The sequence below is a fragment of the Hemicordylus capensis genome, chromosome 6, assembly GCF_027244095.1.
Source record: "Hemicordylus capensis ecotype Gifberg chromosome 6, rHemCap1.1.pri, whole genome shotgun sequence".
NCBI lineage: Eukaryota > Metazoa > Chordata > Lepidosauria > Squamata > Cordylidae > Hemicordylus > Hemicordylus capensis.
Genome location: NC_069662.1, coordinates 73,256,663 through 73,262,960, shown reverse-complemented (window position 1 = coordinate 73,262,960; position 6,298 = coordinate 73,256,663). Strand labels below are relative to the sequence as shown.

The 6,298-nt window shown below is 48.0% G+C and overlaps 1 long non-coding RNA gene across 1 annotated transcript; it reads right to left on the bottom strand.

Annotated features, from left to right (window-relative positions):
* Window positions 1–2,083: 2,083 nt before the first annotated feature.
* LOC128331835 (uncharacterized) lies at window positions 2,084–5,728 on the bottom strand. Its single transcript, XR_008310453.1, has 2 exons — window positions 5,524–5,728; window positions 2,084–2,278 (listed from the first exon to the last, which is right to left on the bottom strand). It is a non-coding gene; the product is annotated as an uncharacterized LOC128331835 (long non-coding RNA).
* Between the last annotated feature and the right edge of the window lie 570 nt (window positions 5,729–6,298).

The following is a 6,298-nucleotide window of genomic DNA, read 5'->3' as shown; positions in this document are numbered from 1 at the left end:
CATCAAACAAGGATGCATTCTGGCTCCACTCCCCTTCAACTTCTACATTAACTCTATGATGGGCCAGCTCAGCAACCCAGATTTCCACCCTCCAAAGCACGCTGGGAGATACATTGCCATCCTGTTCTACGTGGCTGATGCAGCCATCCTCTCAAGGACCCCCCATTGGCCTTAGAAGAAGACTGAGGGCCCTGATGCTGCACTGCAGGGAGAACTGCCTGGAAATCAATGATCACAAAACTAAAATGATGGCCTTTTTCAGGAGGCCCAAGATCCACTCTTGGCACATTGAGGGGCATAAGATTGAGCAAGCTGCACGCTTCAAAGACTTGGGAGTAGTTTTCCATTCTGGTGGCTCTAGGAAAGGCCATGAAGAACACCTGGCTTTAAATGTCCAGAGAAGTGCCTCTGCCATTCTCAAATGCCTGCCGACAAGAGGAGGCCATTATGTATCCGCGGCCCTTGAACTGTTCACAGCCAAGTCACTAGCTAGCTTCTCGATGGTGCCCAATTGGGCCCCTTCCCCAACATTGTGGCTCTGGAACTTGTACAGTCTAAATTCCTGCGGGCAGCGCTCCAAGTACCGAGATGTGTCTCCAGTGCCACTCTGTTATGCTCAAGTTAGTCACTCAGTGGGCCAGAAACTGGGAAGAAACAAAGCCCTGGTAACAGACAGTCTATTACTGACTTGGCATCAGGAAGTCCTATCCAACTAGCACGAGAAAGCATGTTTCATGTTTAGCATGTGCCAGGCTCTCCTTTTGACCCTGTGGCAGCATCGCAAGTCAAGGCATGGCGCTATGGGATAACTCTGAGGGACAAATTACTCTGCCAGTGGTCAGAGGTGTTGTGAACACTTGATACCTCTAAGGCAGACCTGCTCAACTTAGGCCCCCCAGCTGTTTTGGGATGACAACTCTCATAATCCACAGGCACAGTAGCCAATAGACAGGGATTATTGAAATTGGAAGCCAATATCTGCAGGAGGACCAGAGTTGAGCATCCCTGATCTAAACTCAGCTTACTCCTCCGGGACTTTCTCCCTGCCAAGTAGGAGCAGACCCAGGTTCTTGCTCACCTGAGGAAAGCTATGACAGCCTCACACCTTCCACAGCATTTAAAGGGGCACAGATTGAGGAGACTGTTTCCTAGTTGGCAGCCTTTTCTCATTACCTTGGCCACCTTTCTGCTGGAAGTGAAGAACTTTGCACAGTCTCTTGTCTCAAAGACAGTGGAGGACAGACTAGTGAGTCAGAGGGCTAGAGGGTCAAGACACTGGTCATCCCTTCTCTACCGCTCTGACACTATCCCATTGGAATGTAGATTGCTACTCTCAGGGACACTTCTTTCCTTCCAGCCACTTCCTTCCTCTCCCCCTTCTCTTCCTTTTCCTTCTACCTTGGAACATGTAAGCTCCTCTCCCTGCACCATGTGTGCAGAGATGCAGAATCCATCTGTATCCAGCTAGCTAGCTAGATTAGAGAGCCTAACTCCTCACTTTCCTATCTAGAATGGAGTTCTTTAATAAATGGCTTTCATATTGATTTGAAACTATGAACTGGCTCCAAGTTACTTTACTCTTAGCATACATGCATGCCTAACCAAATTCCGCTGTGTTGTGCCTCTGTGCACTCTGCTGTAATGAAAAAGGGATTCTCTTACCAGAGAGAATTCCCAACACTTTCAAGACTGGCAACTGGGGGCTGGGCAAGAAACTTCTGCCACCAAGCAGCCTCCTCCCCTTAGGCCCGTACACCAAAGCCTTTCACAAGTTACTACCAGAGGCAGTGGTTGGTGGGATCAGTGGGGGGCCTGCAGCAGAGGCAGCGAAAGGTGGGTGAGCAAGTCCTCAGGCGGATCTGCCCCTGCTGCTGCTAGAGTTATGCTGCTAGAGTTATGATTGTCAAGTAACTGAGGGACAGGAGTATTCTTCCTGCCCTAGAGGCACGCACGGTGCACAGGTCTCCCCATTTCAGAGCAGGAACCAGAATGCCCTACAAAACCTCCGAAGCTTCCAAATGTTGTTCTGTACATAAGCAGAACTCTTGCTGCAGAGACCATGGAGGAGAAGAAGAGGTGTGTCTTTCAGAATAATGTGTTTTTAATTATAATAATAATAACAGTAACAATAACAATAATAGAAATAATAATAATATACAAAAATAATCATATTTACAAAAAAAACAAAGGTTGGTGTTTTACAGATCACCTTCCTCCCCGCTCAGTAGCGCTTCTTCAGTCTTCGCTTTCTCCCCCCTCGCTTCCTGCACCCGAACTTCTGAAAAAATGAAGTAGATAAAATCATTAAATTAAAATGCACTCAGTAAATTGGGTTTCCCCCAGTGAATCTGGGAGACATTTCTTTGTTGCCATTACAATGGCAAACTAGAAACTGTGGTCTGGTTTTCACAATTGCTTTTCCATAACCTTCAAACCTTGCTTTGTGGTTTGCCAGCACAGCCCAATTCTGGCTCTCACAGATCTTTGACAGGATTGCAGGTACACAGACAAGGTGTCTTGCAGCATTCCCGCTCTAAACCTGGTCTCCTACGGACTGAAATTACTGCAAAACCGTAATTCCTCATAGTGGGCTGGTTTATACAATTCTAATTCGAGTACGAGACGTGCCACGAAGTCTTGTGCCTAAAAGCAAGATCTGCTCATGAGCAATCCAAGGGTTTGCTGCCCAAGCCGTAGGGCTAGAGGCAGGAACTCTGGCCATGGACAGGAACTGTCTGTGACTTCCACTGCGCAATGAGAAGTCAAGACTTCCCCAGCCATGGTGCTCTGACTCTCAGACATGCTCTGAGCAAACTGCATGCTTGATCCAAAAGCTCTTGTCTCCAGCCAACAGCTTTTCTCCTTCAGCTGAAAGATCCACTGCTCTCAAGCCTCTGATCCTGGTAATATCCTGCCTCTCCAAGCCTTGGATCCTTCCATCCTTTCCCCTTCTTCTCCTTTCCCCTTGTCCCTCTACTAATTCCTGATCTCCCCAAACCATGCCAGTCCTCAGCCTTCCTTACCCCCCCCCCCCTTTTTCCATCTCTATCTGAGTTGTATTAGGCTCTAGGAAGATTTAATACACACACATGTGTTAGTTAGGAACACTGGGTGAATATTGTTGCTGGTTAGGGTTGAAATACTGTTAGTAATATTGATAGAATGTTCTGCTTTCTGCTCAGTTAGATTGATGTTGTTATTCTTTTATACTCAATAAAGCCCATTGAATCATTTAGGTTTGGTTTGATCTCCTTTCTTCCTTGCGTCCAGATCCTACATGGTCACTATATAAAAGAACTTGGTCACTTGGTGACACTATGAGACAGGCCTCATTTTGTATGCTAGCTAATGAGCATATTCAGTATATAAATCAGGCCTGGACCACAACAGGAGGAAGCAGAACACAGTGCTACAATCCAAAAGGAAAAAAGAAAGCGTTGCAGAGCATCTATAAGTGTCAAAAGTTGCATGCTGAGAACGGTTAGTTGCACTAACAGCACTACAGTGGAACAGTGAGGCAAATCAACATTATGCAATAGATGCAGGTACCAGTCACCTCAACTGTTTTGCTTTTTTAATTAAAATCAGCTAGTGAAAAACTATACGTCTGAGCAAAGGGACAAAAAGCAAAGGATCATGATATTTTCCCCCAGCAGTTATTTTTTTCCTCCTTAATGTTGCCCTCTCAAGGCTCCTTTTCCATCCATGTGAGAAAAAAGCAGCCAGAGGTAAAAACACTCCACCCATTTCTCTGCTGAAACTCGCAACTGCCAGTGGCCATGTGTAATTCGAATCACAACCACCCACACCCGAGAGAGTATTACATGTGTCTGTTGTAGAAGGCACATCTTAGCCCTGAAACAGCTTCTACAGCTAATCTGTGGAATGAAGAAGAAAAAAGCCCACTAGCATCACTAAAGATGAACCATGAACACTACTGGCATAAGAGTTATGCCTTCTACAAAATAATTCAAAGCAATTTATTTCGGCAAATCCCTATTCCACGAAAGCAGACAGCAAAGCTATTACCCATGAGCTGCTGGAAGGGCAAACCAGCTCAGCTAAGTACCTACTGTCTTCCGCACCCCTCCCCTCTAACCCCCTCCAACAACAGAGCACAGAGAAAAGCCCACCCAAAGAATGGAAGATTGGATTTGAGCTGGATGGTGAGAGGGGTTGCCTGCAAAATTTTGTTTACTGAATAAGAAGCACACCTTGGAGTGAAGAGGTGCTTTCACGCAGCAAGCCTACCCTGAAATGCGACAGAAGAGCTCCCTCCGGCTCTTTAGAGCTCTAGGCCACGCCCTTTTGCATGTGAAGTATCACATGATGACATCACACGCAAAGGGGTGTGGCCTTGAGCTCTAAAGAGTTGAAGAGAGCTCTTCAGTCTCATTTCAGGGCAGGCTTGCTGCCTGAAAGCATCTATTTTCCCCCTCTGGAGGAAGAGAAAGGGGAATAGATGCTTTAAGGCAGCAAACGCTCCCTAAAAATAATCGGAAAGTCAGTGCTCTGGGGGGGTAGGGGCGGGGGCGCAGGCTCTCCGCCGGGACTCAGATTTCTGTTGTGCGACTTGCGCGGCTGCGTGAGTGGTGGTGGCAGCAGGCACCCAGCAGGGGGGGATTTTCCAAAACAAACCAACCAACCCTGAAAAAAACACACACAACTGTGGTGGTTGGGTGCGGGGCATGGCAAGCACTTGGCGCTCCCCTGCAACTGGCGCCTAGGGCACGTGCCCTGCCTGCCCCACCCTGATTACGTGTCTGCATGGCCCATTCAGTCAGCGAGTGCTTTCTGCGCCGGCCCAGTAGGGTTCTTCCTTCCTCTCCCTGTCAAGCAAGGCAAAGAAGCCCCCAGCTGGGCCAACACAGAATGCACTCTCCAGTTGGATGCGCCACACATGCTGCTCAGCCCCAGAAACGCCTCCTGCATTGGTGTCCTGACACAGGGTGGAAGGGGTATGGCCGGCAGGGGACAGCACAGCCGGGAAAAGCCTGCCATCAGAGGAGGAGGCAGCGGCAGTAGCAGTATGTGTGTAGGGAGACCTGGTGCTGGCAGAGGAGACCTCGTTGGGTGGCGGGGGGTCCGGCCTGGCAGCATTGGCAGGAAAAAGGCAGGCACCTGCCTGTCCAGGATTGCTGCCAGCCATCCTACGCCCCGGAAAGAGACTGGGAGTGGGTGTTGTACTGAAAACAACTTTCTCTGGCCCACCTTTAACAAGCAGAGATTCCATTTCTTTTCTGACTATGTCTTAGTGGGAACTGATTCATTTGTGATTGTTTTAAGCCTAAGTATATTGCAATGCATGCAGAGCATCCTATATTAAGTCTGCTCAAAGGGGGAGTGGATGGTTCATGTAGGGTATAGTCAACTGGCATGAGTAAAAGGTTGTGCAAATTAGCTACCTTGAAAAAAATGTATCTGACAATCGTACTTTGTACTAGGCTGTCTTACAGACCAGCTCTAAAATGACGAGGTTAATGAAAGGAAGAAGCAGGCCCAGATTACTCTACATTTACTTACCCCATGTAAAGGCGGAGGTGCAGATGGAGGTACGGACTGATGTACGGATGGAAGTGCGGATGGAGGGGCAGATAGAGGTACAGGTGGAGGTGCAGATGGAGCTATAGACTGATGTATGGATGGAGGTGAGGATGGAGGTGCAGATGGAGGTACAGACTGATATACGGATGGAGGTGTGGATGGAGGTTCAAACAGGGGTGGTGTTGTGGACCTGACAGAATGAAAACAGACATTAAAGAAAATCTGCTGCATCTAGGCCAGCCTGAGCACATTTGCTTACAGCACTACACAAACCAACCAGATACACCTTTACTCCAAACAGTCTGTGCTCTATCAGAGGCAAAGGTGCACCTAGGTAATTTTGGAGCCTGGACCTAAAGGTTTCTGGAGCACCCCACCCTGCAACTTAAGCATCATGCCCCTACACACGCATACACACATGCAATATTTTTAATACGTGGGTTCTTGAGGGCACAAACAGCAACTGAACTCACAAGAATGTTAGAATATAAAACAGATGTACACTTATGCAGATATGCACTAGCAGAAATGTTTCAACACACAACATAACATATTCCCATCCCACATATCTCCCCCCACCACTCCCCCCTCTGTCTCTAAAGCAGCTGAAACAGGTCACAGTTATACTTGAGTGCCTGGTCCATTGAGGGCCAGTGGAGACCACACCACCCAAAACAAACTAAAAAGGATTTGGGGGCCCCCAAGGGGTGTGGAGGCCAGTGTTGCCTCTAGCAGGGATTTCCGGATACTGTTC